At 39.7% G+C, this 12,473-nt stretch overlaps 1 protein-coding gene and 1 non-coding gene across 4 annotated transcripts in view; both read left to right on the top strand.

Moving 5' to 3' along the window:
• LOC124777909 (transcription initiation protein SPT3 homolog) overlaps window positions 1-12,473 on the top strand; it is a 110,129-nt gene that overhangs the window by 58,657 nt on the left and 38,999 nt on the right. The window lies entirely within an intron of this gene.
• Trnas-cga lies at window positions 1,666-1,740 on the top strand. Its single transcript has one exon. It is a non-coding gene; the product is annotated as a tRNA-Ser (tRNA).

The raw sequence follows: 12,473 nt of genomic DNA, 5'->3' as shown, positions 1-12,473 counted from the left end.
GATGTTAAGAAATTCTGGAAAGTTAACAGGAGGTGGTTTGGGGGTGGATCAGGGTTGGATGGAGGAGTGAACTGAGTCAGGCCCACTATCCTTCCCACCCCTCCCACAGTGGTATTCCACCATTCACCAAACATATACAATATACTTGTCCATCCGTACACAACCTGAGCTCCCAACCCCTTACTTACAGTTCATATCCATGTAATAGACCTGGTTGCGAGACCTGTTCCGTACATCCATCACCACCACCTGTTCTAGTCTGGCCACAAACATCACATATCCCATCAAAGGGGATACCCTGTGAAACCAGTCATGTGAGCTGCAGGCTAAGCTGCAACCACTGTGCTGCATTCTTTGTGGGCGTGGCAACCAACAAGCTGTCTGTCTGCGTGAATGACCACCAACAAACTCTGGTTAAGAAACAAGTGGACCACTCTGTTGCCGAACACGCTGCCAAACATGATATCCTTCATGTCAATGACTGCTACACAGCCTGTGCTGTATGGATCCTTCCCACCAACTCAGCTATTTTGAATTGTGCAGGTGAGAACTTTCCCTGCAATACATCCTACTTTCCCGTAACCCTCCTGGCCTTGACCTTTGTTAGTCATTGTCCTTACCCATCCAGCCCCTTCCCTGTTCCCATTCCAGCACTACACAGCCCTCATTTCACCATCACACCGTCTTTTTACTTCTCTCCTTTTCCACTACTTCCCCCCCCCCCCCCCCCCCCCCCCCCCCCCCACGTCTCCTCTGCCCTCCGTCTAACCTCCCAAGTGGACATAGCTGTCCTACCCTCTCTCCACCTCGTCCCTGCACATTCCCCAGCAGCACTTCTGTCCCCCACCTCTATCCTAGTATCCCTCCCTCCTCCCCGCTCTAGCCTCCTCCTTACCCCTATCCAGTCACCACTCCCATCATGCACCGATGTTGCTGCTCACAGTGTGGCTTCAGTTGCCAGAGACTGCTGTCGCACGCGAGTTGCATTTGCATTTGTGCGTGCGCGTGTGTGCACGGCGCGCGCGCGCGTATTTTTGATGAAGACCTTTCTGGCCAAAAGCTGACTCATGACAGTCTCTTTGTTGTGCCTATCTGCGACAGCATCCCCACTATATGGTGTGTAGCAACTTTCCTTTTCATAATATTGTTGCATTCCATCCTGGATTTTCTGTGGTTTGATACTATTTAGTTCTTATCACAAGTGCAAGCTAGTCTGTTTAGTACGAATGGGTAAATAAATAGGTTTTTAGATATTAGCTTTAGAGTTGAAAATTCCTGGCAGATTAAAACTGTGTGCCCGACTGAGACTCGAACTCGGGACCTTTGCCTTTCGCGGGCAATTGCTCTACCAACTGAGCTACCGAAGCTTCGATAGCTCAGTTGGTAGAGCAATTGCCCGCGAAAGGCAAAGGTCCCGAGTTCGAGTCTCAGTCGGGCACACAGTTTTAATCTGCCAGGAATTTTCATATCAGCGCACACTCCGCTGCAGAGTGAAAATCTCATTCTGGAAACATCCCCCAGGCTGTGGCTAAGCCATGTCTCCGCAATATCCTTTCTTTCAGGAGTGCTAGTTCTGCAAGTTTCGCAGGAGAGCTTCTGTAAAGTTAGGAAGGTAGGAGACGAGGTACTGGCAGAAGTAAAGCTGTGAGTACCGGGCGTGAGTCGTGCTTCGGTAGCTCAGTTGGTAGAGCAATTGCCCACGAAAGGCAAAGGTCCCGAGTTCGAGTCTCGGTCGGGCACACAGTTTTAATCTGCCAGGAATTTTCATATCAGCGCACACTCCGCTGCAGAGTGAAAATCTCATTCTAGCTTTAGAGTTATTTTTGAAATTCGTGTACAGGTTAAATCGGGAGGGGAGGTACATGGTGTGGATGAGTGGTAGTACTGGCGATTCTGAGCAAAAAACTTTGAATATATGCATTTTTCTTAACCGTATCCTACAAACAGCTGTTTGAAAATCATAGGAGTCACTCATGTCCTACTTCACCAGCACCCACATGTGAATACAACCAAAGTGACATTAGGGTGTGTAGTTTTGTCTTTACTGGCCATTTCAGCATGCACCTTACTTGTACATGATGGGGTGACGAGTCCTACAAGTGTATATGTTGTTTATCTGACGCTTCATATAGCAGTTCTTGCACCAGAGTACGTGTACAGTCAGAACAGTACGGGTCAGTGTAGTGGAAATGCCACAGGTCTTCAGGCATGCAGAGTATGGTGCATGATCTTTGTCTACGTGTTCTGCAATGGGAATTCCAGTGCTGTTGTTCGTGAATGCGCACAAAGATTTCCTAATTGCAGAGTTCCGTGTAACATGGTATTTAACAGGGTGCACGACAGATTGCGTGAACTTAGGGTGCTTCCAGTGGACATGTTTTATGTGAACACTCCATCCAATGTCATCATAGTGAAGATGAGAGAATGCAGCCTAGCTACCTACTCAAAAAGAATTACTGCATAGCTTGTTATTACACAAACACAAGTGATGCACACATTATATGAGCAGGATCTGCATCTGTATCGTCGGCAGCTTTACATGCAAATTTTGTACAGAGATGATGCCAAACAAAAGGAATTCTTTCAGTGGATCATTGCCAATGAACACTGTATTCCATGTATTCTTTTCACTGATGAATTGACATTTACTCATAATGACATCAGTAACACATGCATCTCTCATGTGTGGGCAGATGAAAACCTGCATGCTACAGTGGAAACAAATTTTCAATGATATTTCTCTGTGAACGTGTGTTGCGGTGTTGTTGACGAACAACTCATGGGTCCAATTATGTTAGCTAACCATCTTAATGTAATGTGGTAACTTGAAATGTGTTACCAGAATATCTGGAGTACATTTCTTTGGCAACATTGTGTCGTATGTACTTTCAGCACGACAAACCTCTTGCACCTTTCGTATTGCCCATGATACAGTACCTCACTGAAACATATCCTAGGCATTGGAATGGTTGCCGTGGGGTCATTTCTTGGCCACTGAGGTTACTTGATCTTACGCCATTAGATTGCTGTTTGTGGGATTGGCTTAAGAGCAAAGTCTGCAAGTGCAGAGTGGGCACAGAGGAGGAACTTGTCATGGAATTTTACATGATGAGCTCAAGTAAACGACGATATGAGTGAGCTCAGTTCAGCAACACAGCAGCTGTCTAAAACAGCTACAAAATGTACTGCAGTTGACTGTGGACATTTTGAACATCTTTTGTGAGGAAATTTACACAAAAAACATTACATCAGCCATTTGCTATTACCAGCATTTCTCCTTTTCCCCCCTGTTCATTTTCGTTTCCTGTGGAAGTGTAGAGAACATGTCATATATATACATATCTTGTCCTTTATTTGTGCCTGTCTGCAATATGATTGAGTCTTCTTTATGGTAAGTAGCAGTCCATCTTTTCCTACGTTGTACATATGTCCAAATGACTTTTTTGTTCAGAATCACTAACACTATAAACCCTCAAAGCCTATGCCTTTCCTTCTGGCTCACCCTGTGTACGTAAGCAAAGTATCGGATGCTTGTGTGTGCAGCATATGTGCCTATGAAATCTGTTCTCTTTAAATGTGGCAAGAAACATTTTCACTATTTACACAGAATGTTATTTTCATTTAAATCAGTCTTATGTTTAACATGCACAGATTTTAGGTACTCATAAATAATCAAATGTTTGTAACGCGATATTTCTGCAATTTTGTTTCTCCCAATTTTGGTGTTAGTTTATGATAGCTTATTTTTTTAAGTACACTACATTTCTTATTTTTGTCATATTGTATTTCAGCGTTACATTTGAAATGAAAACATGCCGCTCAAATACACAATATATATTCACATCACACATCATATTTATTTACATTGTAAAAAAAATAATTTTTGTTAAACCTAAATCTAATCAGTCAAAGAAAAAATAACTTTGCAACAATAAACTGTTGAAAGTTTTTCAAAAGAAAACATTGTCACACGCTCTAACTTCAAAGATCTCTTCTGAGACATTATGCTGAACACTTCACTATTGTGTGAAAACAGCAGTGCAGACCAAAATTTGGTTTCAGCAAAACACCAGAAATTTGACAGAGTCCAGGCATGGAAAGTTGCTTTTCCACTAAATTATAATTATGAAGGGAATTTGTTTGCTTCAGAACATTCTGCAGGACTGAGACTTACCATTCAAGATAAATGTAACACACACTTCGCCATGTCTGCATTAAAAAGACTTTATTAATGTCCTGTGGTTGAAACAAGAACATAGAGCTTTGAACACAGATTTTCATGGATCTATGGTCATAAGAGTTGTTAGCCCAATTTGAAGGTGCAGCCCAGTGTGTTCCAGCATTTTTAACCCCTAATGCAAACAGATTGATGTCATAAGTTTAACATGTGTATCTGTCTGTGACATCATCACTCCCATACAAATGGTCCAATTGTAATGCAGCTGCTTAAGTTTCATCAGCTAAATTACGTGAAAATATTTTCCACCAGCACACTATTTTCATATACCCTATGTAATACATAAGAGCTACATCATATATGTAGTACCAGACTGTAGAGCTAAAAAAGATGTTAAGTCTGTAAGAACATAGTGTTTATATTTTACGGTTGACCAACAGTGATGATTTTTGTCTTGTGAAGTCTGTTTTGGCACCTAAAAGCAGAGAAAGGGAGATTGTGACTCATCTGCAAAAAATAACATTGCTCTCACATAGTTTTTGTAGTTCTGTTTGAGGAGTAAAATTTAGTACTAAATCAAATGATTTTGCCGTAGTGATTTAGGCATACTATTGCAAGAGAATGCCATGGCAGCTCACTTTCCTCTTTGATTTAGAATTATTGCCACTGCTTATTGCTTAGGTTACCTAAATTAGCTAAATATATACTAGACTATAGTAAGTGAATATAGTGTGAATTAAAAAAAGAAAAATGTAAGTCTCATAAGTGAAAAAGAACTCATCGAAATTTTGTTTTGTCCTGGAAAGTATTTGTGGGAATAAAAAAAATATGTATTGACTCTTTAAGTTTAATATAAGTAATAATATTTTGATCAAAGTATCATCAGAAAATGTTAATGTATAAAGTTTAAATACAAGTAAGCTATCTAGGCAGTGTAGGCAAATATCAAAACAACTATATCAAATCACTGAGTCTAATTCATAATTAATTTAGTGCAAAAAATTTGTAATATAGACACAACCATCAATGATGCCTGCCATCACGTTTGCCATTCGGGTCACTGCACTTGGTCACACCCCGCGTGCTGCATACTGTGCACTGTGTGACAAAAGTTCACAGTCTAATGAAGCCTGAGTTAGTGCTTTATTGTCAGACACAATTATGGACACCGGCATCTTAAGATACATTAATGCATGTAACTATGTTCATATGTAATTATGTAAAAATATAATATAAAATAAATAGATAACACTCTCCTTTAACAATGTTAGGCCAGTTAAATACAGATTGGTGTTCATATTTTATATATAATACGAAATTATAATTCTATTGGCTGTTGTGAAATGTGTAGGGCTAGAAGAGACATGCCAAACAGAAGTGGCTGACAATAATGAAAGTATGCTCTTCTGGAGAGGATAATTACTGTTAACTACTACTTTTTTTAGTTGTCCCCTGGCATGATGCCACTTTCAAAATATTACTAAGTACATTAAACTTAAAGGGACAATACATGTTCCTTTTACTTTTTCGAGTTTTTTGTGTTGAGGTTTAAGTTTTATCTTCACCTCTACTTGAAGTATTCACACCACTCTCCAAATCTTGCTACTTTAATCACGACAAATTCATTGTCCCACATCATCTTCTCTTTTAACTTGGAATGTAGGTAATCATTTTATGTGGTGACGTCATATTTCCCAAAATTTTTACCCAACAAAACACACCAAAAACAGCACTGTTAGGGGTATCTTTAATGTGGTTCATGTCACATCGGACAACATGACATAACTTTATGCAAACATGTTTCTGGTGCCAAAACAGAACACTGAGAATATTTATTTCAATGTTATTTTTGTAATATTGTTTTTACTATTCTATGAATGATGTTTGTGGTGGCAATAATCAGTTGCATGGATGGGGCCTAGATTAGGTTGAAAGGTGATCATACCATGTTGTACTACTAAAGTACTGTCGGTATTTGGTATTTCACATTTACACAAGTGTACTATGAAACTATGTTCTTTAATTGATGCATCAGATTGATATCTTTCAAAAGGGCATCTCTTTGTAAGTAGAGCCATTAATTCTTTACATGGGAAATAAACTGTCATTTTAGCTGATATGCAATTCTCAGCTTTGAGAATCCAGTTTCAGCATTCGGTAACTATCAGTTACCAATGACATTAAACTGCCACCCTCAGGTCTTTGATATTTTTGCACGGAACGGGGAAAATACCAAATTCCAAGACGTTTTGTAACACATTCCAGTTTTGTGTTGTGTTACTAAAAAAATGCAGATTTTGCATTAATTTTAGCTTTAGCATTTACGTGAAAATTTCCTGTCCTTGCATATTAATACTGAAGAAATATTGAAACATAAGTCATGTACTAACACTATTTTTATATAAATAATATTTTTTATTTCTCTTTGGTTACTCAACATTGAGTGCCCGTACATACATCTGCCTTGTTTTAATAGATCAGTCTCCTTCATTTTGACTGTACTGATTTGTTCATCAAGTTTGTAGATTGCCTTCTTACTAACAGTGATGTAGCACAAATCTGCCTTTATTTTTTGTTGTCTCTGATTACTCCATTCCACTTGATCTGTGTGTTCAATTGCAGAATGACATTCACATATGATCATTATTTTTCCATTAGTATGGTAATAATTTTTTGACAGAGATACAGGTTCTTCCCATGAACAAACTAAGTCTATTGAAAGATATTTTCTACATCATAATAAAAATTTTCATACTTTCCTCTGTATTGGTTAATATATCTCCATTGTGCTGAGCTACCATGGGATCTTAGCTATTATATTTGCTGATTGTTCATCTAATGCATTTTGCCATCTACATAACAAAAATATTAAGATTTTCTGTAATTATGAACTGTTCACCCTGTGGAGATAAATATGAGGAAAAGATGAATCGCAGATAGCCGTGATTATAGGACTGCTATACACTTCAGCTTTTGGGCAAAAGGCCTCCTTCTGAAGTAGAAAATACTCACACATTCCTGAGTTTCACACACATGACCAATGTCTGTGGCTGCTGCATGCAGACTGTGAACTGCAACAGTGCCTGATGGGAGAAACAATCTGTGGGTGGTGGGGAGGGGGAAGCTAATAAAACAACTGCCTCAGTATTCTTGTGTGAAGTGTAAAAATAAACCATTCAAATGTTATTACTATCGATCTGCTCTCTAGCCCTAGCAGATGCTGCTCAGGGCAAAGTGGTGGTTAATCAACTTTCCAGTGGAAAGTTCCTGATACGGATGCACCCAAGATTGAGTAGTGAATGAAAGGATAGCACAAAAAATGGGTGCTCAGCAAGGCTAACTGGGGTGTATAGTCAGTTTTTTGTGTTTGTACATCATGACAGTGCCATGATATGTGTGGGTTATATTACAACCATGATCCACCAAGCTATAGATGCCATACATTTCAATATCTTCTGTCCACTTACAGAAGACTCTGTCCTCTGATGAAATAGTACAGGTTGAAATTCTGTCAACAGTTGATAATCTCACAACTTGGCAAGGACCAAGTCTCACTGTACTGTTAAGTAGAGCTAACAGAGATTGGGGCATAAATTCCTGAACACCATAAAAAATTTCACTAAATCCTTAATATGAGAACCATATGCAACTCTCTGGGTGTGATGTTAGCTGCCCAGATATTTGTGTTATGCAAAATGGTAGTCTCCAAATGAACCTGACACACACCATGTGTACAGTGATGAAAAAATTTTACTAATACTTTGGATCCAATGTTCCAACATCACAGTGTGATCACCAAGAAGAACTATCAGGACTTATGGTCCAGTAGTGAGTAATCAGTGACTGCAGCTTCTCCACGTGTGACGTAAATTAGGTGTTATCCACCAGGAATGGCATGGCATGGCAGGGCATGGCATGGCATGGCATGGCATGGCATGGCATCAAGGTGAGGATAATGGGTGTCATAACAAGTTGATACACCTCATGAGGACAGCATAAAAAAAATCTTTCTCATCCAGTTCATCAATAGTTTAGAGGGAGGATGGCAGATGTGTGCTGGAATGCCCTCCTAATATCCCCCCTGAAACAAGAAAAGGACTCTGCTTGCTTGGGTAATTGTTCTAGTGTTTTCTTCACTAGATGCATAGGAAAGGCCTTACTACAGAAGTTAAACAGTCTTCTCTGGGTTCAAGAACTCAAACAGCTCCTTAGAAGTTGTTGCTTAATGAAGTACCACTTCACTGATAACATTATGCTGATAGAGGCAGCTGTACAGCAGATTTTTCTATACAGGGTAAAATTTTCCAAACTGCTTCAGTAGGGCTTCTCCCGGTGTGTCCCCAACTTTTTATGACTGTTCTTATCACATTTCTACTTCATGTTTCTAGTCACAGAAGTCCTAACATAAAAGTTTGAACAGGCGATCTCTGTCCTTCTGGAGGCTATCCAGAGCTTTATCACCTTTGCTATCACCATTAACACCATAATGTCCATGATTAGGAAATCAGTTAAAGCTTTTCCATTTGTGGATGAGTGTACTCCTTCTCCCATTCTGCAATGGCAACATCAAAAATTTTTTTCACCAGAGTAATTTGTGTGTTGGTTTCAGCCAGTCATGGTGCATTTGAAACTCTCTATCACTTGTCATGAGGGACATCATTTTGAAATGAATGATGCAACAAAGTTTTTCGGCCTTGTTTTGGACACCCCAGTGTCTTGGATACGGAAAGTGAGAAATTTGAAAGCTGGATGCAAGGCAGCAAATGTCCTGAACTGTCTGAACCAGTTTTTTCAGAGTCTGCTGTAATTTTATAAAGCCTTTCTGTGGTCTCTATGTGTTTATGGGTATCAGACACATTGATCAACAAAACCTACATATATAAAGATTATAACTACTCATCTATGACTAGATTATGCTGGCTGCAGGTGCCCACAGTACCACACTTTGCCCAGGCTGGTGGTGACATCTGTTCAACTCCTCGCGTTGTGACAAGCCTATAAATTCTTATCTTGTCCTCAGTCACTGGCATTCTACCTGATTCCTCAACACAGTGTGCAGTTTGGTCTTGTAAACCACCTGCACACCATGTAGTCATTTGGGAAGATCATATTTTGCTGGGTACCAATGTATGTAAGAATTCAAGGTATATGTAACGTCCCTCATGATGAGCAAGATCATGTGCCATTGAGTGAAATGTCTAGAAATGAGTAAAACATGTTCTAGTTAATGAAACCAGCTCTCCTACCACGACATAACTCCTTCCAACCACCGACGCAGAATGAAAACTTGCTCTCAAAAAGCCACATGGTTTCCTCCTCCAGAAATAGGACCCAGTATCGTGCAGTTCATGTGGAATATGTTTACAGGGTGGCAATTATTGAACTATATATAAAGTTAGTAACTAACTATGGCATGCACGCACTTACTGAACATGTAAACATCACAACAGATATTCAGACTTGGGTTATGACATGTTCGATATGCCTGCCATCATTGGCGATGGTGTAGCGCAGATGACTAGCTAAATTCTGCATAACCTGCTGAAGTGTCGGAACATTGATGCTGATGCTGTCGATGACCTCCTGAATGGCTGTTTTCAGCTCAGCAATGGTTTTGGGATCGCTGCTGCACACCTTGTCTTTAATTTAGCCCCACAAAAAGAAGTTGCTTGTGTTCAGATCTGGAGGGTCACTTTAGATAATGGGGATGAAATCATCTTCCAAAATCTTCACATAGCATTCGGTAGTCAATGTGCCATAAAGGAATATTTCATCAATTATTCTGTGCCTGGACATTCCACACCATTGAGGGTGAATAGACTTCTTGATCGCGAAATGCAAGTTCAGTCCCCCAAATGCACCAATTTTGCGTATTGACTAACCCATCCAAATGAAAGTGGGCTTCATCACTAAACCAAACCATATTCACATCAAAGTCCTGCTTGTTAATTCTGTGGACTATACGAGGGGCGTTTGAAAAGTCCATGCAAAGTCAGAGAGACGGCACCACCAGCGCATATCGAGGTCATTTTTAGTTAGTAGCATCTTTGGAAAGAATGCACACAAAGTTTCAGCCATATTGGTCTATTTCTTTGTGTTTGGCATTTGTGTGAATCAAGGAAGTTGAGTGATTGGAAAAATGGACAAAAAATAATTTCGTTTGGTGATCAAACATTACTTTATGAAAGGCAAAACACCTCAGGAGACTAAAGAGAAGCTTGATAAACATTACGGTGACTCTGCAATTTCGATTAGAACAGTTTATAAGTGGTTTCAAAATTTTTGAAGTGGCCATATGGGCACAAGTGATGCTGAACATTCTGGATGCCCTGTGGAAGTTACGACTCCAGAAATCACTGATAAAATCCATGATATGGTGATGGATGACAGAAGAGTTAAGGTGCGTGAGATTGCTAGTGCTGTGGGCATCTCGAATGAACAAGTACATAACATTTTGCGTGAACATTTAAACACGAGAAAGCTATCCGCAAGATGGGTTCCACGATTGCTCACCCATGACCAAAAACGGAATCGTGTGAAGTGTTTTAAGGATGGTTTGCAGCTGTCCATGAAGAAACCGCAGGACTTTAAGTGTCATTTCGTCACGGTGGATGAAACAATGGATACATTACTATACTCCTGAGACCAAACAACAGTCTAAACAATGGCTTACCAAGGGAGAATCTGCACCAAAAAAAAGGAGACCATTCCTTTGGCCAGAAAGGTTCTGGCGACTGTCTTTCGGGGTTCACAAGGCATAATCCTCATTGACTATCTGGAAAAGGGTAAAACTATTGCAGGTGAATATTGTTCATCGTTATTGAACTGTTTGAAAACAGAGCTGCAAGAAAAACTCAGACGATTGGATTGCAAAAAAAGTCCTTTTCCATCACGACAATGTACCAACACACACCTTAGCAGTTGTGGTAGCAAAATTAATGGAAATAGGTTTGCAACTCGTTTCACCCCCCCCCCCCCCTCCTCCAATTCTCCAGACTTTGCACCCTTGGACTACTATTTGTTCCCCAATTTGAAGAAATGGCTGGTGGACAAAGATTTTATTCAAACGAGGAGGTGATTACAGCAGCTAATAGTTATTTTGCAGACTTGGACAATTCTTATTATTCGGAAGGTATTAGAAAATTAGAACAGCGTTGGACAAAGTGTGTAAGTCTAAAAGGAGACTATGTCTAAAAATAAAAAAGGTTTACTCCAAATGCGTAAGTAGTTTTTATTTTTGCACGGACTTTTCAAATGCCCCTCATAGTGTTGGCGAAACACAACTGCCGTTCCATGGCCATGGGGCTTAGTGGCTGATGTGTTTGAATTTTGTATAGGAAGAGGGTTTTTAACAATTTGTCGCAGTGTCTCCTGGTTGATTCCCACCTGTTGTGCAGTTTGTGTGATTGATTTCCTGTGGCTGGTTTGAAACGCACACAATGCTTGTCTTCTCCATGTTTTCAGGCATTTTCAGCCTTTTTGGATGAGTGACATTGCCAACACTGTAATTCTGAACACTACCCGTTCTGTCAAACTTGCGAATCAAATTCTTGATTCTTAGCATACTTGGACCGTTTGTCTTCCACTTGGACTCAGTCACAAACTTTCTTTGAGCCGCAGTTGGGCTGTTATTGCTCTCATAGTAAGCCTTCACAAGCGCTATAAGCTCAGGCATGCTGTACTGTGATATTTTCACATGCAAATGCCCGACAACAACAAGGCGCGTGCGCATGTTCATACTAATTCCCTTCACACCTCAGTCAACAATGCAGTTTGAATGTCCTAACGCAAACCGTTCAGAAATTATGACAATTTTATTTCATATAGGTCAATAATTGTCACCCTGTATGTGCATGTTACATTTTGGGCAAGTGCACCCAGTTTGCACCAGAGGAGTAATTCATAGTTCAGCTAGTGAGTGGTGCATTATTTTAGGTTTTTACAACATTTTTTTAGATCATGGATTTTTGCTACTTTACAGTAATTTTTCTAAGATGACTGTACCATATCTAAGACTAAGCACTAATTAGTGTGTCATCAGCTGCTGTGCACCTGAACAACAAAAAATTTACTCGCCCTTATAAATTGTGAATTGTTGTTGTTGTTGTTAATAATAATAATAATAATAATAATAATAATAGTAGTAGTAGTTTGGTGACTTCACCATTTCTTCTTCTCTAAAGCTAACCTTTTTGTACACTTATACCTCCTATCATTTTTCACATCATAAACCACAGTTTTTCAGTTACAACTCATAATTCACACTTTATGCTGTCAGCAATTGGTGCATAAGTTC

The sequence above is a fragment of the Schistocerca piceifrons genome, chromosome 2 (assembly GCF_021461385.2).
Source record: "Schistocerca piceifrons isolate TAMUIC-IGC-003096 chromosome 2, iqSchPice1.1, whole genome shotgun sequence".
Classification (NCBI taxonomy): Eukaryota; Metazoa; Arthropoda; class Insecta; order Orthoptera; family Acrididae; genus Schistocerca; species Schistocerca piceifrons.
Note: the sequence above shows the minus strand (reverse complement) of the source record. Positions and strands in the feature narration are given on the sequence as shown.